This window comes from Oryctolagus cuniculus, chromosome 18 (genome assembly GCF_964237555.1).
Source record: "Oryctolagus cuniculus chromosome 18, mOryCun1.1, whole genome shotgun sequence".
In the NCBI taxonomy this organism is placed as follows: domain Eukaryota; kingdom Metazoa; phylum Chordata; class Mammalia; order Lagomorpha; family Leporidae; genus Oryctolagus; species Oryctolagus cuniculus.
In genome coordinates this window covers 60,049,079-60,073,533 of record NC_091449.1, presented here as the reverse complement: position 1 = coordinate 60,073,533, position 24,455 = coordinate 60,049,079, and positions in this window count along the sequence as shown.

Genomic DNA, 24,455 nt, shown 5'->3' with positions numbered 1-24,455 from the left:
TTACAAGATAGAAAGTATGGGACTTGGGGCTGCTGAATTGAGGAGGAAGTTGCTAAGGAGTCTCCAGGATCTGCAGTCTTGTGGCTCACAAGAACAAAGGGAGTGTTGAGTCTCATGACTGTGACTGGGAGACTGTAGGGGAGTGAGAAATGAGCTGGGGTGGTGAGTCTGAACAGTGGTTCACCAGCGGGACAGGGGGTGCATGGGACTTCAGCTGTGGAGACATGGTATGTACAGAGGCCCTGAGGCATAAGGAAGCCATTGGGGATGCTTGCGTGCTGGGCAGTGTTTCTAAGACCCTGCTGAAATTACTTGAGTACTGTTGCTTGTTAGAAAACATGGGTAATAATTATGTATGTAACAGCAGGTTACTTAACATTCTGTTCTCCTTAAATTGCTTTGTGTTTACTTAAAGATTTAGGAAGGAACATTTTAAATGCAAAATTTCTTTAGAATATTAAGTTTAAATTGGAATCACAAGTTTTACACGCTAAACTGTGTTTGTATGCAACACGGGCATCTGTCAGGATCTGTGGGGGGTTGGTTTCAGGACTTCCTGTGGATACTAAAATTCACAGATGCTCCAATCCCTTACAGAAAATGACAGCGTGTGTGCGTACAACCCTGGCATATCTCATCTCACCCTGGTACTCATCTCCTCCCTAGAGGACTTGTAATTCCTGATACAACGTAAGAGCTGTGTGAATAGCGATCATTCTCCACCGATTGGAGAGTAATGATAGGGAAGAAATCTGCATTTCAGTAGAGGTGCAGGTTTTTTCTCAGTGTTGTTGATCTGCTGTTGGTTACATCCATGGCTGCAGGACCTGTGGATATGGAGAACCCTGACTGCACACAATGAATTAAACACTTGACGACTGAAGTGTCAGGAGCTCCTCTGTGCACGGCCTACCTCCCCTTGCACACGCTGTCTCATGGTTCATGAGATGGCAGGTGAAGAGAAGAGACAAGATGGAGGATCAGGAGTGTGTACATTGGACTAGACACTTAGCTCCTGAACGGCCCCAGGGACAAATCCACTGGGACCCATCTCCTCCACATCTTCAGGAAACACAATGGGGCCAGGAGGGCGCCTATTTTGGCCAACTCTCTTTTCAGCAAGATAATGGAAGACCAGAGTGAGGCTCAGGACCTGGGTACTTGCCATGGAACATGGGAATAGACCTTGAGATAGAATCTGGCTTCAGGGTCCAATATGCTGATGCCACCAGTGGGCCCAGCAGGCACTGGAGATAAATGAAATGGAGTTGACAAAGTAGAGAACCTGACCTTGACCTATTTAAGCTGAGCAGTACCTTAGGCTCACCAAATGTTGTCAAGTGCAATGGGCCCAAGATCTTTAGAACTGTTTGTCAAGAAAGTATTTTTTTTTTTTTGGTTGATTGTATTCTCAACTCTCTCCCATCCTCACCAAAAGGCAAACTTCTGTGGCAGAACCAAAATGGATCCACGAACCCAAATAAATCTATAGCCCATAGGTTATAACCTTCAAGTGCTTCACCTTCCTATCCAATTTGGTGCCATTTCTGACGGTATCAACTTCTGCTTGATCACCTATACAGCCTGAGGACTCACTACCTACCAAACCAATCCACTGCACTTCCGGAAAGGAGATGTCTATGGTCGACAGAACATCTTCAGGAAAAGCAACCCAAATGTCCAGGACAGGAGTTCAGTGGCAGCCCCCCCGGCCTATTACAACGACACAGCTTTATGCTGTCCTCTCTTTGCCTAGACTGGCCTGCCAGGGCCTGCTGACTTTACCATTTGCATGCCTCACATGAATGTTTTGCTCATAAGCTCCTCATGTCTGGCATGTTCTTTATTTCAGAGGCCGAGAGAAAGCGTTTCCATCCACTGATTCATACACCAAATGTCAAAGTTAGATCCTCAGTCCAGGTCTCCCAGGTGTGTGGCAGAAAGCTAATTACTTGGGCTGTCACGGCTGCCTCCCAGGGTCTGTACTGGCAGGAAGCTGGAGCCAAGAATAGAACCTAGGTACTCCAATGTAGGAAATGGATGTCTTTAAATTTATTTATTTATTTATTTATTTATTTTTGATTTATTTGACAGGTAGAGTTATAGACAGACAGAGAGACAGAGAGAAAGGTCTTCCTTCTGTTGGTTCACTCCCCAAATGGCTGCCACGGCTGGTGCTGTGCTGATCTGAAGCCAGGAGCCAGGTGCTTCTTCCTGGTCTCCCATGCAAGTGCAGGGGCCCAAGCACCTCCTGGGCCACAGCAGAGAGCTGGATGGGAAGAGGAGCAACTGGGACTAGAACCCGGTGCCTATATGGGATGCTGGCACTACAGGCAGAGGATTAACCAAGTGAGCCATGGCACCGGCCCCGACATGGATGTCTTAACTGCGAGGCAAAATGATTGCATCCTGGGCCCTGCTATTCTTGTTCTTTTTTTTTTTTTTTTTTTTTTTTTTTTTAATAAGGTTTGCTTATGTATTTGAAAGAGTCAGAGACAGAAATATCTTCCATCTGGTGATTCACTCCCCAGATGGCTACAATGGCCAGGGCTAGGCCAGGCTGAAGCCAGGAGACTCATGTGGGTCTCTCATGTGGGTGGCAGGGGTCCAAACACTTGGGCCATCTTCTGCTTTTCCCAGGCCATTAGCAGGAAGCTGGATTGGAAGTGGTGGCTCAAGGACATGAACTGGTGCCCATAAAGGATGCCGGCATTGCAGGTGGTGGCTTTACCCGCTACGCCACAATGGCAGCACCTGGGCTGTGCTCTTTGATGTTCTAAATTTATTTCCCCTCCCCGCCAGAAACATTTTATTTAAGGAATACAAACTTCATACATTTCACGGATATAACTTTAGGAATAAAATGATTCTTCCCACTGTATCCGCCTTCCCACTTACACTCCTACCCCTCTTCCTCTTACCTCTCCTATTCCCATTCTTATTTTTTACTACAATCTGTTTTCAATTAACTTTATACACATATTATTAACTCTAAAGAGTTCAACAAATTATATATATAAAAAAATGTTCCTCAACAGTTGAGACAAGGGCTGTTCAATTTCATTGCATCTCGAAATGTGAATTTCACTTCTATAGATTACCTTTTGGGTGCTCTATTAGTTATCACAGATTTGGCATTTGTCCTTTTGGGACTGGCTTACATCACTACATATGATATTTTCCAGTGTCATTCATTTTCTTAAATAACAGGATTTCATTTTTTGTTTTAACATTGTGTAGTATTCCATGATATACATGTCCCATTATTTCTTTATCCAGTCTTCAGCTGATGGGCATTTGGGTGGATTCCATATCTTAGCTACTGTGAATTAAGCTGGAATAAACATGGGGTACAGATAACTCTTTGATTTGCTGGTTTAATTTCCCTTGGGTAAATACTCGGGAGTGGGTCATATGGTAGGTCTATATTCAGATTTCCATACTGTCTTCCACAGTGGCTGCACCAGTTTACATTCCCTCCTACAGTGGACCACGGTACCTTTGTCCCCACATCCTCACCAGCCTTTGTCATTTGTTGATTTCTGCATGAAAGCCAGTCTGACAAAGATGAGGTGAAACCTCATTGTGGTTTTGTTTTGTATTTCCCTGATGGCTAGTGATTCTCAGTATTTTTTCATGTGTCTGTTGGACATTTGGTTTTCATTTTTTGGAAAACACCTGATTAAGTCCTTTGCCCATTTCTTAACTGGATTGTTTGTTTTGTTGAATTTCTTGATCTGTTTATATATTCTAGTTATTAATCCTTTATTGGTTGCATAGTTTGCAAATAATTTTTCCCATTCTGTCACTTGCCTCTTCACTCTGCTGAGTGTTTCTTTTGCAATACAGAAGCTTCTCAATTTGAATGTAATCCTATTTGTCAATTTTGGCTTTGATGCCTATGTCTCTGAGGTCTTTTTTTAAGAACTCTTTGCCTAAGCCAATGTCTTGCAGGGTTTCCTGTAATAGTAATAATTTGATTGTATCAGGTGATGTTCTAAATTTAATAGTCCATTCCTAAAAGCTGGCAAAGACATGTCTGCAAAAGTAATGAACTTCATGAAAAGGCAAATTGTTTATTTTGAGTATGGTCTGAAAAGGTCCTCAAACTAAGCCTGCCTATTTGAACTTTACAAGTTAAAGGCACAGGAGATTTAAAGGAGGAATACAAAAGTGGCAAAATGAAAGTTGCATGTGATTTCCTTCCTAAATACATATATTTTTCTTGTTAAAAGGCTACACTTTAGATTTACTGGAAGGAGTGAGATAGTGGGAAACATAATTGATTTGGGTGATAGAAAACATTTCTATAGATTAGATACTGACTTTTTCTAGAGATTTTCTGTGGTAAGGGCTCACAACAGGAATGTCCTGAACTGGCGAAAAAGGAACACATAATATTGTCACCAGTTCTTTCTGAGGCCATCACAGGCAGCATTAATGGAGCACGGCACTGCCCCCAGAATGTAAGTTCCACCGGTCAGGGGCCACTATCTACAGTTCACTGGTAGGTTTCCTACAGCTGAAACAATTGCTGACATAAGGTATTTATTAAAATGTTTGAATGTTGGAACTACTACATTCCGAGTCACTCTGAAAATTGGGCTCTTTCTGTAGATACCTATGATCAACTGAATTGGTATGTGATTGACTATCCTTATGCCAGGTTTCTCTTAGAGGCCCAGGATTCGTGTGAGTTGGGGAAAGATTCCAGTTGAAAGTCTGGTGGGATGTGTTGCATTTAGCCAAGTGGCTAAGATGCCCCTGTCTCAAATGGGAGAATCTGAGTGCAATTGCCAGTTCCAGCAGGCAGGTCGTCAGAGGCTGCGGTGATGGCTCCAGGAACTGAGTCCCCGCCATCCACGTGGGAGACTTGGCTGCTGTTCTCCATTCCCAGCATCAGCCCTGGCTGTTGGAGACAACTGGGGAGTGAATCAGAGAATGACATCTTTGCTTCCTGCAGTGCTCTATAGTTCAAATAAATTTTTAAAAAATCAGAAAAACCTGATGGGAGGTGGAGTGGAGGAAGACTTGGCCTTGGGATCTACGGTAATGGGCCTCCCCCACCACCCCCGCATGTTATCCCAGCATAGAAAGGGTTCAGTCCTTAAGGCAGTGAAATGAGTTGCCTCCATGATAGCACTGTGATCCATGATGCTAATTTCTCTTGCAACTGGAGGCTACTGTACTCCTTCTGTCCTTGTGTCTACAGTGTGCAACGTGCTGGGCCTGGATGACACAGCTCAGCTTTAAGGTGACAGGAGGGTGAGGGAATTCAAACACTGCGGCCACATTCACTCTAAGCTGTCCTCTGCACTCAGTCCAATTACAGAACAGGGGGCTCACATTTCTCTTAGGAATGAATGTGCTTTAATGTGCTTTTTTTTTTCTTTTTTTACAGGCAGAGTGGACAGTGAGAGAGAGAGACAGAAAGGTCTTCCTTTTGCCGTTGGTTCACCCTCCACTGGCTGCCATGGCTGGCGCGCTGCAGCTGGCGCACCGTGTTGATCCAAAGCCAGGAGCCAGGAGCCAGGTGCTCCTCCTGGTCTCCCATGGGGTGCAGGGCCCAAGCACTTGGGCCATCCTCCACTGCACTCCCTGGCCACAGCAGAGAGCTGGCCTGGAAGAGGGGCAACCAGGACAGAATCCGGCGCCCCGACTGGGACTAGAACCCGGTGTGCCGTGCCGCTAGGTGGAGGATTAGCCTAGTGAGCTGAGGCGCCGGCCAAATGTGCTTTTTACACTCTAAGATTGGGATGACTTCCCTGGAGGTGTTGGCCACAGCCAGCTTGGGAGGGAATCCCTGGACCCTCCAGGGAAATGGAGTTTAGCAAGCACAATCGCAAATAATTACGTGCTTTTATTTTTTTGAAAGACAAAGAGCTCTTCTGTCTGCTGGTTCATTTCCCACATGCCTGCAACAGCTGGGGCTGTGCCTTGCTGAAGCCAGGAGCCAGGAACTCTATCCAGGTCTCCCAGTGGGTGGCAGGGACCCAAGTCCTTGGGTAATTAATCACCTGCTACCGCCCAGCATGCACATGAACAGGAGCTGGAACTGAAAGCAGACCGAGGACTGCAACCTGAACACCCCGTTAGCGCACGTGGTGTCCCGAGGAGCACCTTCACTGCTGCGCCGATCACCTGCCCCCAACGAGTAGCTGTTGAACCACACGCTGGGCTGTGCTGGATACGCTGGATGCAATGTTCTTTCCCAGCCCTAGGGCACAGCATTGTTCTACCCGTTTCACTGATTCTGATGCTGAGAAATAGAGGCTACACCCCTTGCCTGAGACCTCCCAGCTAGTTATGAAGCCAAGATTTGAATCCAGAGCACTTTGTCCTCCAGCACCGTGTCTGTAACTGCCAAACGTAGCAGAGGAAAGGCTGGGTGCTCACCCAGCTCTTCTTGCCCCCATGCACCCATAGCGGTGCTCTTTTCAGTGCAATTCTCCAAAGCTGTGCGTTCAGTGAGCCTTTTCTTTGCTTCCTGTCGACATTTCCAGAGAGCATTTATGTTTCATGGTCTTCCTTCTTGACTTGACAGCAGATTGCCTTTTTTTTTTTGGCCCTTGGTGTTCTCATGCCAACTTCTATTTCTCACTTACAGCCCAACTATGAAAAATGCTTCTTCAGAAACCTTCCCTGATTCACCACACCTCTGTCCTGTGTCTCTTTCTCCCTCTCCCACCCTCTCTCATCCGTTGTCTCCTCTCCTCCTTCCCCTCCTTTCCTTCTCTTCCTCCATCTCCCAAATGGATTTGAAGGCTTCAGGCTGTGTAGCTGGTTGGTGGTACAATTTGGATTTGAGGTTAAAGGAAGAAAACAGGTCTCCTCCAGGCCACTTTTCTGGTACCCTGCTTGCATGGTGGTGGGCAATGTCCATCTGTACTGCAGAACCTCTTTTCCAGAGACAAAACTTGTCTGTTTGCCTATCTCCTCAGCTCCTCCAAAGACTAATAGGTAACTGGTGAAGGTGAGTTCCAGGCATTGCTGGGTACTTTATTCAATTCCATCTTTTTTTTTTTTTTTAAAGATTTATTTTATTTACTTTAAAGAGTTACAGAGAGACATAGACACAGAGAAAGAGATCTTCCATTCACTGTTTCACTCCCCAAAGGGCTGTAACGGCCAGAATCGAGCTGATCTGAAGCCAGGAGCTTCTTCATGGGTACAGGGGCCCAAGGACTTGGGCCATCTTCTACTGCTTTCCCAGGCCATAGCAGAGAGCTGGATTGGAATTGGAGCAGCTGGGACTCGAACCGGCACCCGTATGGGATGCGAGCACTGCAGGCTGGAACTCTAACCCACTGCACCACAGCACCGGCCCTATCAATTCCATCTTCAGGTACTAAAACTTCCAAGTTCACCGCATTTTCAGCTGGTGTTTTGCTTGAGGCCATCCCATGAGCAATCTAAGATAGATACAGAAGGAGTTACAGGCTGAAGTCTCATAAGTAGATGACTAGAACACTCTAAGTAAGGAGCAAGACTGCCATTAGAGGACTGGCAAGAAGGGATCACAGCAGAGGGGTTGTGGGATAGGGTGGCAGTGTTTGGCAGCTTGGGATAGGAGAGAGGATTAAGAGCTTGGAGGCCAGAGAGCTGGGTGCAAACTTTCCATTAAATGGCAGATGGACTTCTGTGGACCGTTGGGTTGCTCTACCATCAGTTTTCTCTTGCAAGTGTTGCTAGGTTGATGATTATGTTGTCTATTACAGATGTCTGACTAGCTCAGGAGGCTAACAAGGCGAAATGCTACTCTGATTTGCTCTTAGGGAGTGGCAGCATCATTGATCAGAAATGAAAATGTGAGAGGTAGTGTGGGCGGCTGGGATTGTGGGGAATCAGTGGTAGACTCCAGCAGGTGTTGTATCCCAGGGAGGCTGCCAGTCTGTGCTTTGTTCTGTTTCTTTTACAGAAGGAGTAATTATTAGAAGGACAACAGGAGCAGATTATTGGGATGGGATGTGGATGTGACGATCTACATTTTTTTTTTAATTTAACTTCATGGGTCCTGCTAAACCACCAGCAGCTAGAATATAAAGGCTGCTCATTTTTTTTTTTTTTTTTTACGATTTATTTGTTTGTTTGAAAGTCAGGCTTACAGAGAGGTAGGGAGAAACAGAGATCCTCCATATGCTGGTTCACTCCCCGTATGGCTGCACCAGACCTGGCTCCATCAGGCCAGAGCCAGGAGCCTCATCCGGATCTCCCACGTGGGTGGCAGTGGCCGAAGCACTCAGGCCATCCTCTGCCCTTCCCAGGCCGTTAGCGGGGAGCTGGACAGGAAGTGCAGCAGCTGGAACATGAACCAGCGCCCCTATGGGATGCTGGCTTTGTAGTGGATGCTTCACCTGCTGCACCACAGCGCCAGCCCTGAGGCTCGGCTGCTCTTCACGTCCCTGGGTGGGCTTGACTGTGAGGCTGATCTCTGCTCAGATTCGTTTTCCCTGTGCCTTGTGCTTCAGCACTGTCTTCAATAGCACAGGCACCAAGGGCCGTGTGACCCTGGGTTGCCTTTCGCTCATTTCTGAGAGGATGTGCAGTAGCACTGTGGATGACACAGGCGTTTTGACATTTTGCTAAGAATTTGTTTGGAGGTAATCCCAACCTGCACCGGGTTGCTTTCGGCAGTCCTCACAGTGTGCCGTCGAGTGGTGAGCCATCCTTTGTTTCCCTAAAGCCAGAAGCAAGTGCTTCAGGGTGTTAGGATGTGCAGTGATTTGCAGCTGGTAGATTAAGGCTTTTGGACACACGGTCGGTGGCTGCCCACTCCCTTCTGAGGCACGTTGCCCTCTGGAATCGCCTGATATGCCGGGATGGCTACGAAGGATTTGGGAGTGAGAAGGCTTTTAAGAGGGAAACGGAACCTTGGGGAGTAGGGTAATAACTACGGGCTACAGTGAGTACCCAGGGAGCAGCAGACTTAATTTACACATTAGAGGCATTTCCTGTAATTAGGGGGAAATGGATTTCGGTTCTGTTAGAGTAGAGCTAGATGAAAAAATTGACAGAAATCTCAGAGCCCGCGAAAGAAACGCACATCCCGGGCTCCCGTTTGAGTATGACGTATCTTCTCTTAGATGAGCGTCAGCTCTAGATGAGGCTGACAGGAAGGAGATAGTGGCAGAAATCACCGCCCATTTTTATCCCCCAGTGTATAGACCCAATCTGTAGACAAAGGAGACACCTGGGGTAACCCCAGAAGCACCTCCACTCATCTTTGGAGCCTGGGCAAGAAACTGGCCATCCGTACCCTTTCCCTCCCCATCAAAGGAGCTGCCCCAACTTTGTGATTCTGGGGCGATGGGCCTATGTGCCATGAGACAGGACATGTGATTTTACCGTATTGTATGTAAGATCCAAGCTGTGGGCATGCTGGGACAAACAGAAGACACCAAGGAAGCTGCAGTGGAAGAAGAGTGGTAGAACCAGGAAGGGCAGTCATGATAGCACAGAATTTGCAAATAGTCACTTGTAGGTGGAATCCCTGTTCTTGCACCACCGGACAAGTTACAGCACATTTCTGAGCTGCAAATTTCTCATCTCTAAAATGAGACAACAGGGACACTTTGCAGCCATAACTGAGAGGGTGTGAAAGTAGAGTTAGGCCAATTAAATAGTATGAGCAGTTAACATCTGCACTGCCTATATTTTTCTTTTTTAAAATTCTTATTTCTGAGGCAGAGAGATAGGAGACTGCTGATTGACTCCCCAAATGCCTGCAATGGCCAGGACTGGGTCAGGTTGAAGCAGCGAGCTGGTAACTCATTCTAAGTCTGCCACATGGGTCGCAGGGACCTGGTCACTTGAACCATTACTGCTGCCTTGTAGCATCTGTATCAGCAGGAGGCTGGAGTTAGAAGCTTCGTGTTGTGCCTCTAATATGCAATGCAGATGTCTTAACTGCTAGCCAAAGCCCGCCTCCTGTCTCACATTTGATCTGCTGGACGCAGTTACACATTTTTGCCATTCCTCTCATTGAGAGACAGAGCCAAATCCCCTTGCCTTTGAACGTGGGCTGGCCCCAGGGTCTTGCTTGACCACTGGACTTCCGTTCTGTGACAGATGAGGCTAGGTGCTAAGGAATCTTGTGGCTTCGGACCTGCTTTTTGAAAATGCCTTCTTGAGCCTGAGCCAGCATGCGAGTTGGCAGACCCAGACTGTCGTGCTGGGAGATGACAGGAGAGCGAGTGCAGCGAGGGGCCTCTGGGCTCTCCAGAGACAGCTTCCCGAGTTCCCAACCTTCCAGCCCTCATCCAGGGGTCAAGCCAGCAGAGGAGCCAGGCGTCCTGGGGCGGAGATGAGCTGTCTTCTCTGTACCCGAGAACCATGAGCATACTAAGAGGTGATTTTAATCCTTTAGGTTTTGGGGTGGAGTGTTACACACGTCCTACACGGCTGCTCTGGTTATTTGGGTTTATGTTGTTGACAGTTACAGAAGGTGAACCGTGAATGTTTCCTTTCTAAAAGATCCTTCGTAAATTCTCCACTCTCAGACTTGATTCCACCCTGTCTGCATGTTATCTGGTTCTGAACACTTGGCGCTATGTTCTAGTTTGAATATAAATAACCACATTGAATTCACAGGAACATAAAACAGAGTAAGTTAGGAATACACCTGGTACATGGTAAATACCTATTCAATAGTAAATCAAATAGAAATCTGATTCTCTCAAGAATCTGCCAAATAAGTGACTTTGTTAGATGAGACTAATTTAGTGGAGCAGAGTAGTCCACAGCAGTTTGTTTGTTGTGGCTCAGAATGCTGGTGTGTGTTAGCTTATGTGTTTATTTGGGGCTTTTTTTTTCCATAAAAGAATAATGGAGAGAGAATGAGAATGAGTGAGCTCCCGCTTGATGGCTCACTACCGCAAATGCCTTCAAGAGCCCTGTACCAGGGGCCAGAGCTGGGGGTCAGGAACCTAACTTACGTTTCTCACATGGATGGCAGGAATACAGTTATTTGAGCCACCACTGTTGCCTCCCAGGTTCTGCATTGTCAGGAAGCTAAAGCTGGGAACTGAAGCTGGAAATGGAACCCGGGTTCTCTGATACAGCACACAGGTGTCTTAACTACCAGGCCAAATGCCCCTCTCTTTGGGCTGTTAACCCAGTGTTTGTTCCATCAGATGAAGAAGAGTCCAAGCACTTCTCCCAAAATTGGAGTTGGATGAAGAATGCAGGAGGGTGAGGTCCTTCCAGCAGAATCTCTTCCTAGGCCTTCATAGTCATATATGATAGAGAAGAGTTAACACGCTTTGCCAGAAATGAGATGATATTTGCTTGATAGAAATTGGTGAGTGATCACTTACCTTGTTTTACCTGATGATTTTCTCAGTTCATCATGAAGATTATGGGTTATCCTTCTGGAAAGATGCATATACACACACACACTATTCTTCATATAGTCATGGAATGTGATTCTGGGGTCACAGACGTCCATTCTCGGGTTGAGCATCCCTTTCCCATAGAGGGATCTTGTAAGTGGACAGCAGTTTCTCCTTAGATAGCCTGGTGCCCGGGATGCACTTTCTGCAGGAGGCGTAGCACTGCAGTTAAGAAGATGGCATTCCACGTTGGAGTACCTAGACTCCATGCCTACTCCATTGAACTCAGCTTCTTGCTAATGTACACTCTGAGAGGCAGCAGGTGATCACTCAGGTGCTTGGTCTCTACCACCTATGTGAAAGATCTACCTTGGGTTCTGAGTCCTTGGCTTCAGCCTGGCCCTGGATGTTGTAGACTCTTAGGGCTGAATCAGCAGTTGGAAGATACCCCCCCACTCCCAGCTCACTTTAATTCTTCCTGTTGCTCTGCCTTTCAAATACATAACACTAAGTTAAAATTTTTTCTTTGTTTGATTTTCCTGCTTAGGCTATATGGTTTAGAAGAATCCTTCCTCTTCTGCAGGCTATGAGGGTCTCTTACTATGGAGTTCCGCGTGTTGAAAAAATCTTGAAAGCTCTCGCTCAGCTAGGTTATCAGGAATCATTAGGCTGATTCCTTCCCTTTTCATTTGTTTGCTTTCCTCTTGGAGGTTTTGGGACTTTGATCCATATTAAAACCACAGCGAACGGGCTTTTGAAAGCATGATTTGTGAGAAGCCATCTTTAACCTAAAATAAGCTAAGCAAACTCTCCTTGAAGCACATTGATTGTAGAATGCAACACATAATTAAGTGTTTACTGAAAAAGCCAGCAAACAGGTCTCGGGGGAATATGTCAGAGCAGCTCTCATCTCCATAGCAACCTCCAATGAGCCTTCCAGAATAATGAACGAATTCTCAAGATCACTGATGTGAAATGATAAAGCTGCAGCTAACAACACTGCATCATTATGTTGAGAGCGCTAAATATTTAATACCTTGGCTTTGAGGCATTCAATAATCCTCACTCGATTTTAGTCATTTCTAAATTGTTTAAGTGGCGGACAGCTGACATCTGATGAGGACACTCATGACTGCACCTCTCAGCATTAGTTGCACAGGACTGTGGAATAGGTTCTGTTGGTCGTTGGGAAAATTCAGTGTCAGGGTTTTATTAGCAATGATGGCAGCAGGTCCTTTCTCATTGTCTTTTTTTAAAAAACAGTATTGGAAATGAAAACCACTCTAGTACACTTCGGGCCACTTTCTTGCCTCTTTCAGAAGCATCGTCTGTTATTCTGTGGTCCTGGGAGAGGGGTGAGTGGGGCTGAGACACTACCAGTCTCCTCGGGGTGTATTTGCTGGTGGTTCTTGGAGTGTCAGAGCCACCCTTTGTCTAAGAGGCTGGGGAAGCCTCAGCTGCCACTGCAGGGCTGTCTTCCCCTTCCTTGGCTGATCTTCTCATGGGGTCACTTGAATCCAGTTGGTCAGGGTTGCTTCCTTGCCTAACAAGGACATTTACTCCATCTGACGCAGTGAGATCCCCATCCCAGGACAGGTCATCAGAATGTGCTTCATGGGCATCAAACCGTACAAATCGAGTGGAGATGAGGGCCTGAAAAAAGATGATTGTTGGTATTTTCTCTCTGATACATACTGGTATCCATCTTGCAAATGCACAAACAATTGCTTTAGCACAGGCATGTTGGTGTGTGTGAGAGTACAGTCCTGTGTACACTGTACAGCAGCAGCCCTTGTTGCCTGTGCAGTGACTAGACTTGCCATGGGCTTTGTACTATCTCACATGGATTGTTTGGTTGTAATAGTCCAGCCACATGTTTCATCACCATTTTTGTATGAAGAAACTAAGGTACAGAAAAGGTGAATAATTTACCCAATGCTAGTAAGTGGTGGGTGCAGATTCAGGTCAGATTTTGCCTCTAAAGGTGGTGGCGTGCATAAACCTGTGTGTGTGAGTGTGCGTGCTGGTGCATATCTCATGGAGCGTGATTAGGCAGAGTCACATGGCTGGCTGATGGATGATGCTACTCAACCCAGCGCCAAGGGTATTGCACCCCGGCAAGCCCTCTGCTTGCTTGCTTTCTTTCCAAGATTTATTTATTTGAAATTCATAGTCATAGACACACACACACACACACACACACACACATCTTGTGTCTGCTGGTTCATTTCCAGGTACCCACAGTTGCCAGGCTTGGGCCAGGCCTAAGTCAGGAGGCAGCGAGCTTCATCTGGGTCTCTCGTATGGGTGACAGGGGCCCAAACACTTTGACCTTCTTGCACTGCTTTTCCCAGGCTATCTGCAGGGAGCTGGGCCTGAAGTGCAGCAACTGGGACACGAACCAGTGCCCATATGGGATGCCAGCATCGCAGGTGGCTGCTTTACCCACTATGCCACAGTGCCAGCTTCAGATGGGTGCTTTCAGCTAGGATGGCATGTGGCAAGAGCATTTCTGAGCTGTGGTTTGCCCTCCCTGTCTCTGAATTCTAGAAGCTTTCTGGTAGGGTTCTTTTTCCCTGCAGAAAGGCTGAATAGGCAGGTAGTGTTCAGGAACACTGCTGGGGAGCGGTGTATTAGGATAAATACATGTAGTGTTGGCTGTGTAGGTCACGAGTGTCAGCTGATGAGCATTGTGCTAAAGTCAGTCTCCTTTAGACATGAATTGTGCTGAATGCAAGTTCTGAGATTAAAGGAATCGTTGGGATATGAACAAACTGTAGGGTACATACGTAGAAAACAGTCAGTGTAGGCCTTATGGCACAACAGGTTCAACTACTGCTTGGGATGCCTGTATCCCATATGAGAGTGCCTGATTGAGCCTGGCTGCTTCACACGCTTCTGATCCTGTGTCCTTAATGTGACTGGAAGGCAGGAAGTAACAGGTGAATGCTTGGACTCCCACGTAAGAAATATGAATGGAGCTCCTGGCTTTTGGCTTTGTCCTGGCCCAGCCCTGCTATTGTGGATGTTTGAGAAGTGAGCTAATGGACAGAAGATCTATTTTCCCACTCCCTCTCCCTGTCACTGCCTTTCAAGAAGTAAGTCTCCAAAAATAAATCTTAAAATATATGTATGTATTTATCACGTTTTGTCACATTTATATGTGTGTATGTATATATACATAGGGATATATATAGTTCATGGAAGGTGCCTTTTATAAAAACATGATGCATGGACTTAAATTTTTTTTGCCTCTGAATAACTTTTTCCATTCCATTTTTCATGACTTTTGGAAGTGCTCTCACACGTACAGGCATGTGCACGTCCATAGACACTGATCACTTTTGGCTTTGGGGGTCTCGTGTAATACACAGCTTCTCAGTGGAACGCTACAATTTGGAGGTTGGTTCGATGACCTGAAATTAATATGCAGATGTCGGCCAAAACTCTCAAGGAGTGTGACATACATCATTACTTTTTAGAACAGCCTAGAGCAAGGTATGTTTCATTAGTAAACAAGATACTTCAACCTCCATAGTGATATTGGTGGTAATTTTAGTAAAGACCCAATAAATGGCACAATGGTAATGTAATACAATAAGAACTAAGGGCTTACTGTGGATCATCTCATTTAACCTTCACAGTAACACTTTTGTGTAAAGAAATGGATGTTGACTGAAACCAGGTATGTGGGCCAAATGCACAAAGTGTCGCTCCCTTGCCCGCAAAGGAACGACACTGCTCCCAGCTGACCGATCTTCAGTAGACTTTTATTTTAACAGGATAGAAAGAGAAACCCTTGAGCAAGGGGAGCTCCGAAAGAAAGGGGAAGCTCCCGTTACTATTTTATGAACGGCTTATATAGTATATCATTGCAGAAGCATGTAATGCAAGCTTAGTCCATGCTACAGTCCACGCAGCGATGCTCCAATCGGGTGCCTGATCACGCACAGTCCATGCACTCCTTGTCCAACCATAAAGGTGATCACGCACCTTCATCCAATCAAGCTCCTGGTCACGTAGCAGGCGACTCGGGTGCTAACAGCAAGCTTCCACCTGGTGTTTTCTCAGCCTTGGTCAGTGGGAAAAGAAGTATGGGAAGCCCCAAGGCCATAGTTGTTTTGACTCTAGCCTGGGGTTATGAAACAGTCCCGATATCGCAGCTCAACAGAAACCATAAACATCCATACAGCAGTAACTATTGCCAACGGTCAGCAAGCTAAGCCTTAGCATGTGGGCCCATGGCCGGCTCATGGGTCCCCACACAAAGCTGATACGAGATAAGATGGGCAGCTTTGTCTGTAGCTGTCATAGCCAATACTAGGTTCAATTACTAGGTATTTTCAAAGAAAACCTAGAGAGTCAAGTCTTTCTTTACCTGTGTTTGTGACATATTCAAGCTGTGTTGCAAGTGGGGATGCAATGATACCCGTAATGGGGATGGCTTCTTGTGTGTTCAGTGGTTCATTCGTTGCTCTGTGGAATGTCACAGATCACACACAGTGAGACAATCTATGCTGAGTACTCGGGCGGCAAAAATCAGCCAGGGACAGGCCATGAGAAGGGTCAGACAACTCTGTAGTAGCTCGAGGCAACAATGGTACTGGGAAGCCAATAAAATGGATGCCTTGCTCAGGTTTGGGGATGAGAGTGGAGTTGATGGTAGTAGCGTGGAGCTGGTAGGAGATGCCAGAAAGCTGTTAGAAGTGATAGGGAGGAGTTGGCCAGAGAATAGAGGCAGTTGAAAGCCAGAAACTTCCAGCGGTCTAAAGACGATGGGAAATCCTGCAACGGTGGACTTTCTCAGCAGCATAGGAAACTCGAGTTTTGTCACTGTGACCTTTTCCATGGTAGCTTTACCCCAGGGATATTCTCGGAGTATCATTTGTCTTCCCCGACTGTAGCTGTTGTCTGAGAAAATATTTTGTCTTTGTAAAACTGACCAGTATAGGAATGTAAAATACTGCAGCCAGTTTGGAAATCTGATGATTTTTAAAAAATTTACAAAGAAAGTTGAAACAACAACATAAAGCAAGAAGTTAAATATAAGTATACGAGACTGTGTGTCAGTTCTATTCCTAGATTTCTGCCCAAGAGAATTGCAAGCGGATGTCACATGCAGATTTAAGAGCAACATCATTCATGAATGTCAACAAGTGGAAATAACTCCAATGTCCATCAGCTAGTGAACAAATAAGCAAAATGTTCCACATCCTTTAGTGGAAGACTATTCAGCAATAAAAAACAACCAATCCTGGTGGCACGTAACAGCATGTGTGAATCTCAAACATAGGTTAAATGAAATAAGCCAGATATGAGAACATTTTGTATGACCCCATTTATATGAAATGCCACAAAAAACAGAGCTTCAGAGCCAGGACATTGGGGTTGGCTGGGGGTGGGTATGGGGAGTACCGACAAGCTAGCATGAGGGATTCCTTAAGGTTGATGGAGATTTTTTTTAAAAAAATATTTATTTATTTATTTGAAAGTCAGTGTTATACACAGAGAGAGAGAGGTCTTCCATTCACCGGTTCACTCCCCAATTGGCTGCAATGGCCGGAGCTGCGATGATCCAAAGCCAGGAGAGTCTTCCAAGTCTCCCATATGGGTGCAGGGGCCCAAGGACTTGGGCTATCTCCTACTGCTTTCCCAGGCCATAGCAGGGAGCTGGATCGGAAGTGGAGCAGCCGGGACTCGAACTGGCACCCATATGGGATGCCAGCACTGCAGGTGGCGGCTTTACCCACTACACCACAGCACCGGCCTCATTTTTTTTTTTGATGGAAATTTTAAAAGCTGGATTAAGGTAATGGGTGCATAACTCTGAAAATATATTAAATATCATTTAATCATGCAATTAAAATGAATGAATTTTAGGGTGCATAAATTAGAACTTTAGTTTTTGTTTTTTTCAAGTGTGCAATAACCTAACTGAAATTTCTGTTTCAGTTAGATGGAGTATCTGAAGTGTCAATTTAACCATTAGCTGTGATAGTCGTTTTGGCTTTATGCTCCGCTAAACACAACTTGCAAAGCTGTTTCATTCTTTGGCTTAGGAAAGCAGGGAGCACAGGACTCAGATGGCTCAGGGACTGAGCAAGCTATTGGAGCTGTAGCCTTTCGTCCTGTGAGCTGAAATGGGAAGATCTGTGATTTACAGATGTTTTCCTGCAGACCAGAACTTCTTGTCACCATTTCAGATTCTGCAGTGCTTTCTGGGCATGTGTTTGTGTGATTAGTGCTGACGGCTTCTTTCCATCCTTGTGCTGCATCCAGCGCTGGCCCTGGAAACGAGCGGTATTGCTCAGGTAACGGCTGTGGCTGAGCCAAGACCAGAGCGTGTTGGTTTTGGGGGAGGTATGTATCAAATTAGCATTCACATCATTTCATAGCTCTTCTGAAGAGCTCTGGACCACGAGTGACAGGAAGCAGTTGAAGGAATCCAGTTTGCTTGGTTTCCAGGCCTGTGTATTAAGCCAACTTGTCTTGGATAAAGACTAAAAAGTCAGTATAGGAGCCGGCACTGTGGCGTAGCGGGTAAAGCTGCCGCCTGCAGTGCTGGCATCCCATATGGGTGCCAGTTCGAGTCCCGGCTGTTCCACTTCCGATCCAGCTCTCTGCTATGGCCTGGGAAAGCAGTAGAAGACAGCCCAAGTCCTTGGGCCCCTGCACCCATATGGGAGACCAGGAAGAAGCTCCTGGTTCCTGGCATTGGATCAGTGCATCTCCAGCCACTGCGGCCAATTGGGGAGTGAACCAGAGGATGGAAGACCCCCCCATTCCCCGCCTCTCCTTCTCTTGCTGTGTAACTCTGTCAATTAAATACATTTTTTTTTAAAAAAAAGTCAGTATAGAAATTAATTCTAGAACAGGGATTTATAATACCAGCACAAATCATTCCCAAGAGTTTTAGCAGGTGTCACCTGACATGTCTGACTTGAACTTTGACCTCCCGCAAGAGGTAAGTCTCCCAGAACATCAGGAAGAACTGGTCACTGGCCTCAGACAAGCCTGTATTTGAGTTCTGTTCCTCCTTCCTCTTACTACCAGTGCAACTTTGGATAAGTAATGGAATCTTTTTAAACCTCAGCTTTCTCATCAGTGCAATGGGCATAAGAATTGTATCTGCTTGAGAGGATTCCGGTGAAGTGTTACAGAAATAATTCAGATACAGAACCTGGCTTCAATTAGGTGTCCAAACATAGGCTATTAGTAATAGTGATTGTGGTATCCTGTAGAATCTTCTCTCAGTGCTAGGGCTTTTATTTAGTAATTATTATTATTTTTTAACTTTTATTTAGTAAATATAAATTTTCAAAGTACAGTTTATGGATTAGAATGGCTTCCTCCCCCCCATAACTTCCCTCCCATCTCCCGTTCCCTCTCCCATTCCATTCACATCAAGATTAATTTTCAATTATATACAGAAGATTGATTTAGTATATATTAAGTAAAGATTTCATCAGTTTGCACCCACACAGAAACACAAAGTGTAAAATACTGTTTCAGTACTAGTTATAGCATTACTTCACATTGGACAACACATTAAGGACAGATCCCACATGAGGAGTAAGTACACAGTAACTCCTGTTGACTTAACAATTTGACACTCTTGTTTATGGCGTCAGTAATCTCCCTAGGCTCTAGTCATGAGTTGCCAAGGCTATGGAAGCCTTTTGAGTTTGCCGATTTCGATCTTATTCAGACAGGGTCTAGCCTGCTCCACTTCTGACTCTGCTCCCTGCTAGTGCACCTGACAAAGCAGTGGAGGATGGCCCAAGTGCTTGGGCCCCTGCACCCATGTGGGAGGCCAGCAGGAGGCTCCTGGCTCCCGGCTCCCAGCTCCTGGCTTCTTCCTGGCTCAGCCCTGGCCTTTACAGCCATTGATTTGGGAAGTGAACCAGCACATGGAAGATGTCTCTCTCTCTCTCTCTCTGTAATTCTGACTTTGAAGTAAATAAATTAATGTTTTTACAAAAGAAAACATGTTTGTGAGGGCAGAGTCGCATATAATAACACCTTCATCATACGGCTGGGAACATTGAGACCCGTGGTGGTGCGAGTGCCAGACAAAGGGTAGGGCCCAGCCCAGGCGTACCACCTGCTCACTCCCGGGACTTCTCATGCCGACATCTCTAAGCACACAGGTAATAATTTCTCCCATGCTTTCCTCTGATCTGGTGCAGGTAAATCTGTTCCATTTTCTTTTTCCTCTAATAGAAGAGAGAGTCTTGAGTGTGTTGTATAATCCTGCCCTCATCTGGTTAGCACGTGTATTGCAGCCAGGGAGAGCCCATGAGGAATCCACCAGTAAATCAAGCCCGTCCCCACCCTGGCAGATTCTGGAAGGACAAGCAGCATTTTCTGTGTACACTGGTGTATGTGTGCGCGTGTGTGCAGGGGAAGTGTGGGCTTCAGGAAATTTTGTCCTCTAATAAGCATAAGCTTATTAAAGAGCTGGTGCTGAGTGGGGAGGAGTGTTACTGTTGATTTCAAGTGGACCACTGGGCACAACACTGCTTTGACTACCTGGCTGGTAGTGGCACCTGGCCAGTAGACACGGAATAGGTTTGAATATCTTGTAGTCCCTTGTAATATCAGAGTCGTGTGTTGCAGGAGTCCTAGTGTTCTCTCGTTTCTGAGTCTGTGAACACTTAGGAATTGGTTCATCAAGACCTTGGAGAGTGGATGTGAAGAGTGAAGAGGAATTGAAAAAGCTTTGCTACGTGTGAGTGGCTTTACAAGCAGGATGATTACAGAGTCTGGGACAGAATGCAGCCACGAGAGGGCCCAGCATTCATCTTGCTTGTCAGGTTCCTCGGGGTCTTGTAAGGCTGCAAAGTCCCACGAGGACAGGGACTGCTTTTGTCTTACTTGTTGCCTACCTCCCCAAACTGTGTAACAGTGCCTTGTATACATGTGGTGCTCAATAAATAGTTTTTGGCCTGACCCACTGAAAACTATGTTGTGAGGCTCTGTGCCCTGTTGCTAGCTAATAGTGGAAAAGTCCTTCGTGTTTTTTGAGTAAGTGTGGGCAGTGTGGGTCATTGTGTTGCAGTGGTTCTGCCCCCTGGAGTAGGTTGGGCACCGCAGCCTAACAGATCTGAAGCACTGAAAGCAGGAGTGGACTCGACATTGTGAGTGTCGAGCCTACAGCTTCCCGAAAGCCGTGACTATGGGGAGAGCAGAGCTTAATTTGACAAATTTTTGCTTTGGCTCACTATGGTTTGTGTTTGGGTCTGGCAGTGACTGGTGTGAGGATCTGGGCAGTTACTCAACGTTGCTAAGCATCTGTTTATGAATTTAAAATATTTATTTATTTGAAAAGGCAGAGCTATGGAGAGAGAGAGGAGGGAGAGAGATTTTTCCATTGGTTGTTCACTCCCCAAATGGCCACAGCGGGACTGGGGCAGGTTGAAGCCAAGAGCTTCATATGGGTCTCCCATGTGAGTGGCACTGGCCCAATTACTTGCAAGTACTTGGGTCATTTTCCATTGCTTTCCTAGGCATGATAGCAGGGAGCTGGATTGGAAATGGAGCAGCTGGAACTTGAACCGGTGCTCATATGGGATACTGGCATCGCAGGTGGCAGCTTAACCTATTGTGTCGCAATGCTGGCCCCTGTTTTTGCATTTTTTAAATGGACATACAAATATTACACATTTTATAGTTTTGATCTGAAAAACAAATGAGTTAATACATTTGATCTGCCTAGTAGCATGGTTGATGCATGCAAAATATAAAACAAATAAGGAAGGCAGAAGAGCAGTGACGGAGGAAGAGACCCCGCTAAAGACAGAGGCTTTTGTGCTGTGGACTTCCTAATCCTTGTTACACTGGTCAACTATTAGGCGTAATGGTTATTAAAGGTCATTAAGTAAATTGGTGTGCTTTTATATAGTTGATTCAAAATTTAGGTTTTCATTTCCCAGATTATTGAGTTGAAGAAAATGACCTTTTAAAAATGCTGTGTTTTCTTTTTTTTCCTATTTCAAAAAATAATGGATTGTCACCATAGAGAGATTGGAAATTAGGGCAAAGCACCAAGGAAGAAATTATCATTAACCCTCTCTTTATTTATTTGTCTCCTCACTATATTTGTACTCTATAAGCTTCAAGGCTTTTTATATTTTATACAATTCCAGTGATTAAAATTATTCCACTTGGTAACTTTCTTTTCTCAATTTTTAACATGGTTCTTCTCCCAAGACACCATATATTAAGTTCTTGGAGGTTGTCTAGTGGCTGAACGGTGTCTGCTTGTTCATTGTTGCCATGGCAGAGTTAAACAGATCGTGCCACTGCAGGACTTGAGGTGACCCCACCGTGTGCTCTGTGGTCCTGGCTGTGTCCAGCCTCCTGCTCATCCAACCTCTGCATGCCTCTTAGTACTTTGTTGGGGGCTGACTACTGTGGTTGCACAGGAGAGCCAACACTCAGGCCACAAATGCACCATGATCCCTCAGACAGAGGGACAGATAAAGGCGGTGTGTCCACACTCCACTCTCTGGACTTGCTTATCAGTTTTGATCTTCATTTTGCTTCAATTCTGCCTTCCTCAATGGAAGTTTGAGTTGCTGCTGCTTCTCCAGTCAAGGTTGCGGCAGCTCTGGGCTATGGCCCCAGTGCTGTGCTGGTATTTAACATACAGCCCTGGTGAGCTGATTTCTGTGGTTTAGTAAACACTCCCAGTATGGCTTCCAGCCACTAACCTGCCATTCCTGAGTGAGTGGTTGGAAAGAAAAGCACAGTGTTGATCTCTAGCGCTGGGATGAACCAACGTACCACCATGGGTACCCACAGAGGGTTAACACAGCTAGCTGCCTGTTACCCCCAGCCCACTATTCTAAGTACCCCTGGATGGCCAACAGCCGTGTGTGTATACCCGTGGACCGTCAACACAGCCGCCTGTCTCCTGTTCCCTCCTCAAGAGAGCGGTGATGTCAGAGAGGCAGGGCATTATTTCCATGCCTCTGTATCCACAGCCTTCATTAGTTCCTTGAAAAGAAGGAACTAGAATTTCAGGAGCAAGAATATAAAACATTTCAGTGCCTCTTCTCCACTTCTCAAAAATTTTTCCATCTGGTTGTGGGGACTTCAAGCTTCAGAAGGACGTACATGCTGCTTTTTCATGATGATTGGTAAATAATTTGATACACAAACATCTAATTGTGGTAATGCATATTTGCTTATACTAAAATAAAAATGACTACTGTAAGATTCTTTCCAGTTTAGATTGTGGCAAACAGGGAATAAGTGGGTGTCAGATGTCAGACATTCTTTTGCATTAACTACTTCAGCTTATAAACTAAAAGTGAAATCCCTGACAGATCCCTTAGAATGCACAATTACAGTTCAGTTGTTAACTTTTATATATATTTCTTGAGCATCTTTGCACATGTGAGAGTCCATACAGCTTGTGAAGATGGGTGTGATGCTGGCCAGTGAACACTGTGCACGTCTCCTGTCTGGTTTAGTCTTCACAGTCTGCGTGGCTGGATACCGCCATCTTTATCCTACAAAAGATAATGGATGTTTAAGCTCATACCCACCTTAGTGATTCTCACGTCTGTCTGCTGAGCCGCTCAGTGTTAATCTTCTTGGGCTGCCATAACAAAATAACATAGACGTGGGGTGGGGGTGCTCCAACCACAGAAGTTCACTTCAGGTTCTGGAGGTGCAGTCACAGAGGAAGCTCCAGCATTGTCCCGTTGTTAAGGGCTGTGCTTGGCTTTAGGGTGGCAGCCTTTTTGCTGCATCCTCACTGGGCTGGAAGGCAGGGGCTGGCAGAGAACGTGTGCAGATGATCTTAGCCAGCTCTGGACTCTGCTCCCAGATGCTCCGTCCTATCAGGTTCAGGGCCACCTGTTAGGACCTCATTTAATTTCAACTTACCAGTTCAAGATTGTGTCTCCATATCCAGTTGGCTTAGGGAAATTTTTGGAGGATACAATTCAGTATATGACATGTTTTAGTATGCTACTTTGGTTTTGACAGCTTAAAAATATTTTGGATATATATTTGAAGGTAACTGAAAAAGCTCAACAAAAATCGAATCAAAACACAGATTTGTTTTTGTGCACAAAACCTTTGCAAACCATGTATTGTATCCCTGTGACTCTGTTTATATGTCTCATATGGGCATTGGAACTCAGCAATCTCTACTCAGAGTTTATCATCCCACGTGGCTTAATCTGTTAAGGTTGGTGAGTTTTATCAAACGTTAATAGACATCAATACAAAATATGACCACATTGTACTGGTTTACACCCCAAGTCAGATGAATCTCAAATGCCGTATAGCAAGTGAAAGAAGCCAGTCTCAGAAGACCAAGTAAGTCACGTATGATTCCATATGTGTGGCATTGTGAGAAAGATTGAACGGGAGAAGTGGGAAGCAGTCCATGGTCTGTGGGTCTTCTGGAGTTGGAATTTGAAGAGAGAGGAAGAGAGGGGTGGATTTCGAGAGATATGAGGAATTTGGGCAGTTGATGGGCTGTTCCACATCTTGAGGAGGATGTGGTTACACAAGGTATGCATTTATGAAAACCTGCCGAAATACATCCTAAAAAGTGCTTTCTTTTTATTGTGTGCGGATCCTACTGAGAGAGTGTTGGGATTGCTGTGACTCAGGCAGTGTCACCTCAAGTTGGGGCTCAGAGTTCTGCAAAAGGGACTTGTCATCCAAAATGCTTTTTGTAGTCACACATTAAGCATAACTCTTACATTCTCATTATCTCTCTCTCTCTCTTTGTAGGAAACGGGCTGTTATTGGGCAATTTCACATACGATGTTCAGCATTAAACACATTACATTGCTATGACTTTAAAATAAGTGTCTCGTTTCCTGCCTAAGACGCTGAGTCATGTGTTTCCCCCCCAAGTATCTTGCCTGTGCTCACGTGAGTGGGAGAACAGTAGAACAGGATTTAAGTCACAAGATGACCGAGAGCACACACCTTCGGTTATGGCTCCCTGATCAAACATTGTCACACGTTAAATAATTCCAGGTTGCCCTTGAACAATTCAATGTTGATTAAAACTCAGATGCCCCTTGACTTAGGGTGGACATATCGTGAAAATGACATGAAGTTGAAGAGGTGTTCAGTGTGCCTAACTGACCA